Source organism: Oncorhynchus gorbuscha, linkage group LG01 (assembly GCF_021184085.1).
Source record: "Oncorhynchus gorbuscha isolate QuinsamMale2020 ecotype Even-year linkage group LG01, OgorEven_v1.0, whole genome shotgun sequence".
NCBI lineage: Eukaryota > Metazoa > Chordata > Actinopteri > Salmoniformes > Salmonidae > Oncorhynchus > Oncorhynchus gorbuscha.
Genome location: NC_060173.1, coordinates 105,956,033 through 105,969,875, shown reverse-complemented (window position 1 = coordinate 105,969,875; position 13,843 = coordinate 105,956,033).

Here is a 13,843-nt window from a genome sequence, read left to right as displayed (position 1 = left end):
CTGTAAATATGGGGCATACAACAATCTCAGCTGTGGAGATTTCTGTGAAAAACCAGAATCATTAGATCACTTATTCTGGTATTACCACCATGTAGCTTGTTTCTGGTCACAGGTTCAGGAATGTCTGAAAAATCACAACATTCATACAAAATGAACCCCACATATGTTAGGCGGAGCAGCACATGGGAACCCAAGAGCAGACTCAGATGAGAAACAGGGATGAATGAACCAAGGTATTTATTGGGAACCCAAGAGCAGACTCAGACCAAGAAACAGGGATGAATGAACCAAGGTATTTATTGGGAACCCAAGAGCAGACTCAGACCAAGAAACAGGGATGAATGAACCAAGGTATTTATTGGGAACCCAAGAGCAGACTCAGACCAAGAAACAGGGATGAATGAACCAAGGTATTTATTGGGAACCCAAGAGCAGACTCAGACCAAGAAACAGGGATTAATGAACCAAGGTATTTATTGGGAACCCAAGAGCAGACTCAGACCAAGAAACAAGGATGAATGAACCAAGGTATTTATTGTAACACAGGGAGATATGGAGTGCAGATCCGGGGAAGCTCGGATGAGTGGTAGGAAACTACATGTGGAGGCTGAGGTTGGAGTGTGCTGGGTTGAAACAGGGTAAACAGGTCCGGAGAGGAATCCAATGGAGTGGTGGTGTGGTGAATCCAGAACAGGGTAGCAGGGTGGTGAGATGTGGAACAAGAGACAGGAGACAGAGTCAGAGCGGCAAAACTGCAGTGAGAGGATAAACAGCGCCAGGCAGGGAAACAGACCCAGCAGGGTAACAGGATCTTCAATAATCATACATAGCTAGAATCATAAACTGACTGAGCAGAGATTACGATCTGGCAGAGTGGAAGTGGCAGGACTGAGTATTTGTAGAGGTCTTGATTATGGAACAGGTTGCAGCTGGTGAGGATCCACTCTGGCTCCATCACATCTGTCTCCAACCACACAATCATAAACAAACAGAAAGGGAGGGAGAGAGAGAGTGTACTGGAGGGGTGGCTGCAGGTCAAGGAGACACCGGATGTCTGCTAAGGGGTGTGGCAGGAGCAGATGTGACAACATATAGCAGTGTTGGGTCATTTGGAAAGCCATGGTCAATCAATCAACAATATAATCATATTTATCGTTAAAATATAATCCTACGCGATTAAAAAGTACAACGTTCATGTGAGACATCACAGCACAGTTGAAAACATATATGACGTGTGGAAATCAAATGGGGAAATAGATGGGATGGACTGAGAGTAGCAGAGGGCTGTGTTTTAAGAGCGCAAGATCGGTAATAGTTATTACTAAAAAGGATTACTGTGTTTTAAAAGCTCAAGATCGGTAATAGTTATTACTAAAAAGGATTACTGGATTACTAAAAAGGATTACTGTGTTTTAAGAGCGCAAGATCGGTAATAGTTATTACAAAAAAGGATTACTGGATTACTAAAAAGGATTAATGTGTTTTAAAAGCTCAAGATCGGTAATAGTTATTACTAAAAAGGATTACTGGATTATTAAAAAGGATTACTGTGTTTTAAAAGCTCAAGATCAGTAATAGTTATTACTAAAAAGGATTACTGGATTACAAAAAAGGATTACTGTGTTTTAAAAGCTCAAGATCGGTAATAGTTATTACTAAAAAGGATTACTGGATTACTAAAAAGGATTACTGTGTTTTAAAAGCTCAAGATCGGTAATAGTTATTACTAAAAAGGATCACTAAAAAAAGGATGTCTTTGTTATGTAACTGTGTAAAGAAAGTGTGCAAAGCTGTCATTAAGGCAAAGGAAGAATCTCAAATATAAAATATATTTGGATTTGTTTAACACTTTATTGGTTACTAGATGATTCCATATGTATTATTTCATAGTGTTGATGCCTTCACTATTACTCTACAATGTAGAAAATAGTAAAAAATAAAGAAAAACCCTGGAATGAGTAGGTGTGTCCAAAGTTTTGATTGTAATGTATGTGAAATGTATTTAACTTAACACATGTGTAAAGTGTATATATAACAAAAAAGCTGTAAAAACAAAAATGTAAAACAAAGTTATTTTTGTCCTCCAAAGAGGATAGGCTAATAAGAAAAAGTATATATATATTTTTTTTTAAACGGCCCACGGCTGAATGGAGTTGATGATCCCTGCCAGAAAAGCTTTGGAAGCGTTACTTTATCACTAGACCCAGGAGCTATTTCTAAACATTTAACCTGGTAAGGAAAAAAATCATAGTCACGTGAGTTACAACTAAGAACAACTAAGAAGTTACATGCAGGGAAAGAAAACAAGCTTGATCACTATTGTCTATCGTATGGTGTGCAGTGTGACTACTACAGAGATAGTGTTTCTGCTGTGGCTGTTAGCCTGATGCAGTGTGTTTTGCTGCTCTGTGTTGTGTTGGGCCTGGGAGGCTGTGAAACTCAGGCTGAGAAGCAGCTGTTCCAGACAGAGAGGGACAGAGGGTTACCAGCAGGGGGAGGAGCACACCCACCATCAGTGGTGAGAGGGCCCAGCTGTGGCCTACAGCCCGGCTGACTCACACACGCAAACACGCACACCTGCCCGCTGTGCTGGGAGCATTCACACACAGACGCAGGAAAACACACACATATACACATTCACACACAAACACCTGCCCCCCACCCCCACCACCTTGCCCGCTGGCCAATCACAGGGAGAAGTGTTGCTACGTGTGTACCAGCAACATCTGACCCACCTCAGGATACACGCCAGGCGGGTGTAGCAGCGAGAAGAATCGCACGGCCCGGAGCGACCAGCCGCCCAGCTACCAACAGCTGGTATCATCTCCTGTGTGTTTCAGTTGCAGTCAAAGACCGAGTGGGTTTATTCATCTAACACACACACAGACACACACACACAAATACACACACACACACACAAATACACACACACACACAACACACACACACACACACACACACACACACACACACACACACACACACACACACACACACACACACACACACACACACACACACACACACACACACACACACACACACACACACACACACACACACACACACACACATTCTCATCTCTTTGCCACCCCCCATCCACCTCCTCGGCCCTCACTCTTCCTCCTCCCTTTGCTTTATCTAATTCCCTCTGGCAGAGAGACCTATAAAAATCAATAGGGAAAATGTCCTGAAACAGCCAATCTAGCAACCATCTGCCCCCGTACTCCACTGAGACCAAGCTCCCAGTCTCTGGGGGGGAAGGAGAAAGCACAACACAGGTACAAACTCAATTACTCACTAACACTAAAACACTTGATGAATTCCTACTGTATGGATAGACGCAGGTTGGAAACAGATTGGCTATTATGTTGTTATTACATTGTAACTATTAGTAATTGAATCTTTGTCATTGACAAATGATAAAGGCCATAAGTAGTACTTTGCAATTGTGACAGGACTAGATAACCTGTTTAGAACACGAGTCACTGGAGACAAAAGTGCAGCAACACAGTAACATATTTGGTATTAACGTTGATACCGTCATCAAAGAAAGAGTTGCTTAATATTCTTAAGAGCAACAAATGTAATCCTCCTCAAATGTAATCATATGTCATATGTAATCCCCTGGGTGTGTAACTTCACAATGTGTCACAATACATAATGGTTATTGCATGTACCCTTTTCCCATACCCATTGACATTGTAATTAAATCCCACTGTCTTGGCTTGCTGTGATGACTAGGTTGGTAAGGGTGGCAGGTAGCCTAGCGGTTAGAGCATTGACCCAGTAATCAAACGGTCGCTGGTTTGAATACCCGAGGCGACAAGGTGTAAACTCTGTTGATGTGCCCTTGAGCAAGGCAATAACCCTCATTTTCTCCGGGGGTGCTGTACTAGTATGACTGACCCTTTAAAACACAATCAACTACAATTATCTGGTGTATGTGACAATAAAACATGCTATTTTCTATTCTTCTTTTTGTCCCCTACCACCCATATTCTATCTGACCATAATGATGGTTGTGGCCTACATTGTGTTCATTTACATTTACATTTAAGTCATTTAGCAGACGCTCTTATCCAGAGCGACTTATGTGTTCACACATCCTGCAGGCTGCACAATGGTAGGTGTCCTCCCAAATGCTACCCTACTCCCCTTATAATGGGGCGGCAGGGCAGCCTAGTGGTTTAGAGCGTTGGACTAGTAACCGGAAGGTTGCAAGTTCGAATCCCCGAGCTGACAAGGTACAAATCTGTCGTTCTGCCCCTGAAAATAAGAATTTGTTCTTAACTGACTTGCCTAGTTAAATAAAGGTAAAATAAATAAATAGTGCACTAGGCTCTGGTCAAAAGTAGTACAGTAATATAGGGAATAGGATGTGTCACAATAACCGCCGTGATTCATGTTACATACTGTAGTGAATCTGATAGCATGGTTTGTATATGTGTTGGCAAGTTGATCTGCCAAGTTTGTAAGAATATTCCTGTCTCATTAGAATGTGATGTCAGAGATGGACTGTAGCGTTGGCCTCACATTGTGTATACCGTGTATGTGTGACCTTCATGTGTGGCCTACATACTGTATGCATGCAGATGTCAGTGGGGGAAATGTTCCCAATTGTTATACTTGAGTAAAAGTAAAGATACCTTAATAGAAAATGACTCAAGATAAAGTGTCACCAAGTAAAACACTACTTGAGTAAAAAAATATTTAATTTTAATTTTAAATATACTCAAAGGGGAACTTCTGGGGCCTTCTGGGGACAACACTTGCCTGGCTATTTGTCAGTACCCGAGACAGTTTTTAAGTCCATTGTTTTGTATTTACTGTAGATTTCTGAATGTTTACATCGAAATGCTCAATTTCAGAAATGACCTAAAAATGTGTGTATTGAATACGGTGTATTTCTTTGTTACATAAACAACGATTGATGTCTCAGCATTGAATTTCCAAATACATGTGTTGTTTACTATAAAAAAACAATGATCTACTTGGTGCGCCAAGGTCTTTCATATAGTCTGTAATACGGTAGATGCACTTCTTCATGGTTCTAAGATGGATAGGTGGGACGGAGGAGCGTCTTGCTATTGGTCTTCAAGAAAGGAAATCAGAACGAAAGGAAGTAAACAAAGAGATGTTAGCGTGCTAGGCTAGCGGTTAGAAATCTCTGAAGTAAAGTAAGGCGAATAACATTAGTAGTCGAGTAGCTGAGTGACATGTGCCAAAATAAAGTGCAATCATGTTCCAGTCAGATACAAATGCACTGCACATGTCCACTCTTCCCCTGAGCTTCCTGTCAGGCATGGCTGCAGGCCATCCCACATCCTGCTAATGGAGTCCATACGACGCCTGAAGTCACCAGCTGTGGTTGACCGTGTCCAGTGATCACTTTGTGGCCACTGACTACAATATACACTATAGATACAAAAGTAAGTGGACACCGCTATTTCAGCCAAACCCATTGCTGACAGGTGTATAAAATAGACTACACAGCCATGCAATCTCCAGAGACAAACGTTGGCAGTAGAATGGCCTGACTGAAGAACTCAGTGACTTTCAACGTGGCACAGTCAGAGGATGCAACCTTTCTAACAAGTCAGTTCATCACATTTCTGCCCTGCTAGTGCTACCCCGGTCAACTGCAAGTGCTGTTATTGTGAAGTGGAAATGTCTAGGAGCAACAACGTCTCAGCCGCGAAGTGAGGGATCCACACAAGTGAGGGATCCACACATAAAAATAAGTTCACCAGAACAGGGACCGCCGTAAAAAGTGCTAGGATCGCTTTATTTTAGCACATAAAAATAATCTGTCCTCTGTTGCAACACTTACAGTTGAAGTCGGAAGTTACATACACCTTAGCCAAATACATTTAAACACAGTTTTTCACAATTCCTGACATTTAGTCCTAGTAAAAATTCCCTGTTTTAGGTAAATTAGGATCAACACTTTATTTTAAGAATGTGAAATGTCAGAATAATAGTAGAGAGTCACTTATTTCAGCTTTTATTTCTTTCATCACATTCCCAATGGTTCAGAAATTTACATACACTCAATTAGTATTTGGTAGCATTACCTTTAAATTGTTTAACTTGGATCAAATGTTTCAGGTAGCCTTCCACAAGCTTCCCACAATAAGTTGGGTTAAATTTGGCCCATTCCTCCTGAGTGTGCGTTCTCTAATTCTCTCCTTCTCTCTTTCTTTCTCTCCTCGGAGGACCAGAGCTGGTGTAACTGTTTCTAATTCTCTCCTTCTCTCTTTCTTTGTCCCCGGAGGTGAGCCCTAGAACCTGAGTCAGGTTTGTAGGCCTCTTTGCTCTGTCCCCAGTCCACCTGGCCATGCTCCTGCTCCACACTTTTTCAGTTCTGCCGTCCACATTTTCTATAGGATTGAGGTCAGGGCTTTGTGATGGCCACTCCAATATCTTGACTTTGTTGTCCTTAAGCCCAAGTATGCTTGGGGTCATTGTCCATTTGGAATACCCATTTGTCACCAAGCTTTAACTTTCTGACTGATGTCTTGAGATGTGGCTTCAATATAATCACAATTGTCCACCTCATGATGCCATCTATGTTGTGAAGTGCACCAGTCCCTCCTGCAGTAAAGCACCCCCACAACATGATGCTGCCACCCCCGTGCTTCACAGTTGGGATGGTGTTCTTTGGCTTGCAAGCCTCCCCCTTTTTCCTCCAAACACAACAATGGTCATCATGGTCGAACAGTTCTGTTTTTGTTTCATCAGACCAGAGGACATTTCTCCAAAAAGTATGATCTTTGTACCCATGTGCAGTTGCAAACCGTAGTTTGGCTTTTTTATGGGGGTTTTGGAGCAGTGGCTTCTTTCTTGCTGAGCGGCCTTTCAGGTTATGCCAATATAGGACTCGTTTTACTGTGGATATGGATAATTTTGTACCTGTTTCCTCCAGCATCTTCACAAGATCCTTTGCTGTTGTTCTGGGATTGATTTGCACTTTTCGCACCAAAGTACGTTCATCTCTAGGAGACAGAACTCATCTCCTTCCTGAGCGGTATGATGGCTGTGTGGTCCCATGGTGTTTATACTTGCGTACTATTGCTTGTACAGATGGACGTTGTACCTTCAGGCATTTGGAAATTGCTCCCAAGGATGAACCAGACATGGGAGATCTACAATTTCTTTCTGAGGTCTTGGCTGATTTCTTTAGATTTTCCCATGATGTCAAGCAAAGAGGCAGTGAGTTTGAAGGTAGGCCTTGAAATACATCCACAGGTACACCTCCAATTAACTCGAATGATATCAATTAGCCTATCAGAAGCTTCTAAAGCAATGACATCATTTTCTGGAATTTTCCAAGCTGTTTAACGGCACAGTCAACCTAGTGTATGTAAACTTCTGACCCACTGGAATTATGATACAGTGAATTATATGTGAAATCATCTGTCTGTAAACAATTGTTGGAAATATTACTTAAATTACTTTTAAGTGGATGTCCTAACTGACTTGCTATAGTCAGTAGTTTGTTAACAAGAAATTACTGGAGTGGTTGAAAAACAAGTTTTAATGACTCCAACCGAAGTGTGTGTAAACTTCCCACTTCAACTGTACTACTGAGTTCCAAACTGCCTCTGGAAGCAACCTCAGCACAAGAACTTTTCGTCGGGAGCTTCATGAAATTGGTTTCTATGACGGAGCAGCCTCACACAAGCCTAAGATCACCATGTACAATGCCAAGCGTTAGCTTTAGGGGTGTAAAGCGCACCGCCTTTGGACTCTGAAGCAGTGGAAATGTGTTCTCTGGACTGATGAATCACGCTTCACCATCTGGCAGTCCGACGGACAAATCTGGGTTTGGCGGATGCCAGGAGAACGCTACTTGCTCTAATGCATAGTGCCAACTGTAAAGTTTGATGGAGGAGGAATAATGGTCTGGGGCTGTTTTTCATGGCTTGGGCCCCTTAGCTCCAGTGAAGAGAAATCTTAATGCAACAGCATACAATGACACTGTTGACAATTCTGTGCTTCCAACGTTGTGGTAACAGTTACTGTTTCCTGTTTCAGCATGACAGTGCCCCCGTGCACAAAGCGAGGTCCATACAAAAATGGTTTGTCGAGATTGGATTGGAAGAACTTGACTGGCCTGCACAGAGCCCTGACCTCAACCCCATTAAACACCTTTGGGATGAATTGGAATGCAGACTGCGAGCAATGCCTAATCGCCCAACATCAGTGCCCGACCTCACTAATGCTTGTGGCTGAATGGAAGCCAGTCCCTGCAGCAATGTTAGAACATTTAGTTGTTATAGCAGCAAAGGGGGGATCACCTCGGGGTAGGGTCGTTTTTGAAATTGTTGCCACCACAGAGGCTGGGAGTACCAGTGGTTGGTCTAGACATAGATGTTTTCCCCTCATCAGACCACCCATGAGTGGATGCTAAGAGACCAGTCTGTATTGTCTAGACATTCTCCCCTCAGCATCCACTCCTGAGTGATCTGATAAGAGATCAGTCTGTATTGTCTAGACATCCTCCCCTCAGCATCCACTCTGAGTGATCTGATAAGAGACCAGTCTGTATTGTCTAGATATCCTCCCCTCAGCATCCACTCCTGAGTGATCTGATAAGAGACCAGTCTGTATTGTCTAGACGTTCTCCCCTCAGCATCCACTCCTGAGTGATCTGATAAGAGATCAGTCTGTATTGTCTAGACGTTCTCCCCTCAGCATCCACTCCTGAGTGATCTGATAAGAGATCAGTCTGTATTGTCTAGACGTCCTCCCCTCAGCATCCACTCCTGAGTGATCTGATAAGAGACCAGTCTGTATTGTCTAGAGCAGTGGTTCCCAAACTTTTTATAGTCCCATATAGAAAACTATTATTAAAATGTGAACCACATTTTTATTTGGCTACCCCCGACGGCATTTCCCAGTTTGGGAATACCTGGTCTAGAGTGACAGAACATAAATACATGACAATGTTATATAGAACAATCCAGAAAAAAAGTAGAGCTATACAATATCAAATATAACAGGTTTATGGATTATTAGGCATATTAATTTACAAGCTGTATTGATGATGTCACAATGCATTTACATGTCGGCCATTTAACAGACACTCTTACCCAGAGCCACTAACAGGAGCAGTTATGATGAAGTGCCTTGCTCATGGGCACATAGTCACCCCCCCCCCCCACCTTGTCGGATCGGGATTCAAACCAGCAACCTTTTGGTTAATGGCCCAAAACGTTAACCGAAAGGCTACATGCTGCAATACTATTGATGGATCTCTTGCATACTTGAAGACTGTGTAGCCAACTCATTGTTTTAAGGCTGTTAGTGGTCAAGTGAGAAGCTGTTTTTCTCAGGTTAACAACAAATACTTATTCACAATGATGGCCTACCAGGGAACAGTGGGTTAACTGCCTTGTTCAGGGGCAGAATGACAGATTTTTACGTTGTACCTTGTCAGATCGGGGATTCAATCCAGCCACCATCCGGTTACTGACCCAACGCTCTGACCACTAGGCTGCCTGCCACTCAAATTGTGTTGGTTAACAGGCTAACTAGGATATTATCGGTATAAAAGCTAGACTGGCCATTGCAAGCAACATGTTCTTCCATTATTGACTTTATACTTCTTTCACTGCTCGTTGTTTAAGTAGACCCAGATTGTGAAGTGCGCGTCCCATACATTCTAATTCTATGGTGCGCTTCTCATTCTAGACACTGTTGACCTAGCCAACATGTCATCACTGTCAAACAAACTTGAAGGAGACTACAGTAGCCAGTTGCATTATAGGGTGTAGGCAGGATACTTTAAAATACAATTGGAAGGATGTCATTAGGTAGGCTATTCATTTTCATCTTAGAGAGGAATATAAATATCCTGTGAGTAATATTAGCCAAAACACCTGGGCTTCAGAGAGCTTTGGACCGTCAGGAGTGGCACGTCGTTTTCAGTTGATCCTGGGCAGTCTGAAGAAAGTCTCCAATACACCAGGATTGACGAGAGACAAGACATCGGAGTGTTTAGTTACGCACACGCCATCTTCTGCTGCATCGTCAGTCTGATGTTGTACCTCCTCCATTATTGGAATAAACTGGTCCCATTCTGGACAGCCGAGACATTCACTGTCTGTTGGTAGAGGTAGGCATCTTGTGGAATTGCACAACCAGTCAATTCCACTTAAGGGCTTTATTGGCATGGGAAACATATGTTTACATTGTCAAAGCCAGTGAAATAGATAATGAACAAAAGTGAAATGAACAATCAAAAATAAACAGTAAACATTACACTCCATAGGAATACAGCCATTTCAGATGTCAAATTATGGCTATAAAAAGTGTTGTAACGATGTGCAAATAGTTAAAGTACAAAGGGGAAAATAAATAAACATAAATATGGGTTGTATTTACAATGGTGTTTGTTCTTCACTGGTTGACCTTTTCTTGTGGCAACAGGTCACACATCTTGCTGCTGTGATGGCACACTGTGGTATTTCACCCAGTAGACATGGGAGTTAGGAAGTGCAGCTCAGTTTCCTCCTAATTTTTTGGGTAGTGTGCACATAGCCTGTCATCACCTGAGAGCCAGGTCTACCTATGGCGGCCTCTCTCAGTAGCAAGGCCATGCTCACTGAGTCTATACATAGTCAAAGCTTTCCTTAATTTTGGGTCAGCCACAGTGGTCAGGTATTCTGCCACTGTGTACTCTCTGTTTAGGGAAAAATAGCATTCTAGTTTTCTCTGTGTCAAGTAATTATCTTTCTGTTTTCTCATGATTTGGTTGGGTCTTATTGTGTTTTTGTCCTGGGGCTCTGTGGGTCCGATTGTGTTTGTGATGAGAGCCCCAGGACCAGCTTGCTTAGGGGACTCTTCTCCAGGGTCATCTCTCTTCAGGTGATGTGTTTGTTATGGAAGGTTTGGGAATCGCTTCCTTTTAGGTGGCTCTAGAATTTAATGGCTTTTTTTCTGGATTTGCGTGTAGTGGGTACCATCCCAATTATTCTCTGCAGGCATTATTTGGCGTTTTGTGTTGTACACATAGGATACTTTTTCAGAATTCTGCACGGAGACTCTCAATCTTGTGTTTGTCCCATTTTGTGAATTATTGGTCGGTGAGCGGACCCCAGACCTCACAACCATAAAGGGCAATGGGTTGTGGAATTTCCTTTCACATTTGTATTTGTGGTCCTGGCAACTGGACCTTTTTTGGACCTTTTTTTCTTACTGAGATTTACTGTCAGGGCCCAGGTCTGTCAGGGCCCAGGTCTATCAGGGCCCAGGTCTGTCAGGGCCCAGGTCTGAAGGAATCTGTGCAGAATATCTAGGTGCTGCTGTAGGCCCTCCTTGGTTGGGGACAGAAGCACCAGATCATCAGCAAACAGTAGACATTTGACTTCGGATTCTAGTGGTGTAAGACCGGATGCTGCAGACTGTTCTAGTGCCCTCACCAATTCATTGATATATATGTTGAAGAGGGTGGGGCTCAAGCTGCATCCCTGTCTCACCCCACGGCCCTTTGGAAATAAATGTGTGTGTTTTGGTTTGTTTATTTGACAATTAGGGTGTGCAGGGTGCATATGTGGTCTGTCAAATGATAATTTGTTAAAATTCCAATTTGACATTTGCTCAGTACATTTTTTTCACTGAGGAAATGTATGAGTCTAGTGTTAATGATAATGCAGAGGATTTCCCCAAGGTATCTGTGGACGCATATCTCACAGTAGTTATTGGGGGGTCAAATTTGTCTCCACTTTTGTGGATTAGGGTGTTCTGTCCTTGGTTCCAAATATTGGGGAAGATGCCAGAGCTGAGGATGATGTTAAAGAGTTTAAGTATAGCCAATTGGAATTTGTGGTCTCTATATTTTAGCATTTAATTTAGAATAGCATAAACACCACAGGCCTTTTTGGGTTGGAGGGTTTTTATTTTGTCCTGTAGTTCATTCAAGGTCATTGGAGAATCCAGTGGGTTCTGTTGTCTTTAATAGTTGATTCTAAGATCTGTATTTCATCATGTATATGTTTTTGCTGTTTGTTCTTTGTTATAGGGCCAAAAAGACTGGATGAGAGCGGTTAAGAGAGAGTGGTTAAGAGAGAGAGAGTGGTTAAGAGAGAGTGGTTAATCCATACAACTCCGTTTTGGATAGATAACTCTTTGTGTTTTAGTTATTTTAGCGTGTTCCAATTTCCCCAGAAGCATTGAGGTGATTGCTAATGTGCTGTTCCTTCTTTTTCCGTTGTCTATTTCTGTATTGTTTTAGTGAATCACCATAATGAAGGTGTAGGCTCAGGATTTCTGAGCCTCTATGATTTTGGTTGGATAGATTTCTCAATTTCAATCTCAGGTTTTTGCATTTTTCATTAAACCATTGGTCATTGTTGTTCATTTTCTTAGGTTGTCTGCTTAAAAATACTGTTTTATTGGGCAGCTGACAGGTTAAATATACTGTTTTATTGGGCAGCTGACAGGTTAAATATACTGTTTTATTGGGCAGCTGACAGGTTAAATATACTGTTTGATTGGGCAGCTGACAGGTTAAATATACTGTTTTATTGGGCAGCTGACAGGTTAAATATACTGTTTTATTGGGCAGCTGACAGGTTAAATATACTGTTTTATTGGGCAGCTGACAGGTTAAATATACTGTTTATGTTTTCTACTGCTCAGTTTACACCTTCACTATTACAGTCAAACGTTTTGTCCAGGAAGTTTTCTAAAATAGATTGAATTGTTTGTTGTTTGTTGTTGTCAAATAGTTTTTTAGAAGGTTTCTGAACAACTTTCCTTACATCTACACCTTTTCTTACTATTACTCAGTTCCTTTGGCTTTGATGCCTCGTGATTGAGTATTGCTCTGTTCAAGTACACTGTGTTTTCTTGACATCTGCCCGTTCCTGTCTCTCTCTAGCTATGTTCTCCCGGTCAGCCTGGAACAACTCACCCTTGGTATACTCTGGTTCAAACCCATATGGCACAACAGTACCATTCTGAAAATAAGGCAGGTCTCCAGTTTCCTCTGCGTTCTGGATCTGACATTCTTCACTCTAACTAAATTTGACGTGGGCAAATACTGTGAAGGAGAGAGAAAATAAAATGATTGTTTACATCCTTCAACCACACACACCACGGAAGTCCCAGGTCCCGACTCACGGCATACATTAATCTATTTCCTTTCATTACGAAAATAATAAAATACATTGGTAAAAATGTGCCTGCTGAAATAAGTTTGCAGAAAAATTGTGCAGAGAAAGTCATTACAATGACTATTGCAATCATGGGAAGCCAGAGGGGTGTTTTGGGGAGGTATTTCTGATGGACTTTGAGGGTGTCCGCTTATTATCTACATCAAAATACTCAAGCAACGGACCTAAAAACTGTCCTGGGTACTGACAAACAACCAGGCAAGTGTTATAAAGAGCCCAGAATGGTTTTTGGGTGAACCTCCCCTTTAAGTATCAAAAGTAAATATAATTGCTGGGAAAAAAAGGTAAAAGTAAAAGTATGAATAATTTCAAATTCCTTATTTTAAGCAAACCAGATTGTATTGGTATATTTACAGATGGCCAGGGCTACATCAACACACAGTCACAATTTACAAAGAATGATTCTCTGTTTAGTGAGTCCGCCAGATCAGAGGCAGTAGAGATGACCAGGGATGTTCTCTTGATAAGTCTGTGAATTTGACCATTTTCCTGTCCTACTAAGCATTCAAAAAGTACCATTTGGTGTTAGGGAAAAATGAGTAAAAAGTACATTATTTTCATTAGGAATGTAGTGAAGTAAAAGTAGTCAAATATATAAATAGTGAAGTACTTAAAGTATTTTTACTTAAGTACTTTACACCACTGGCAGGAATACATAT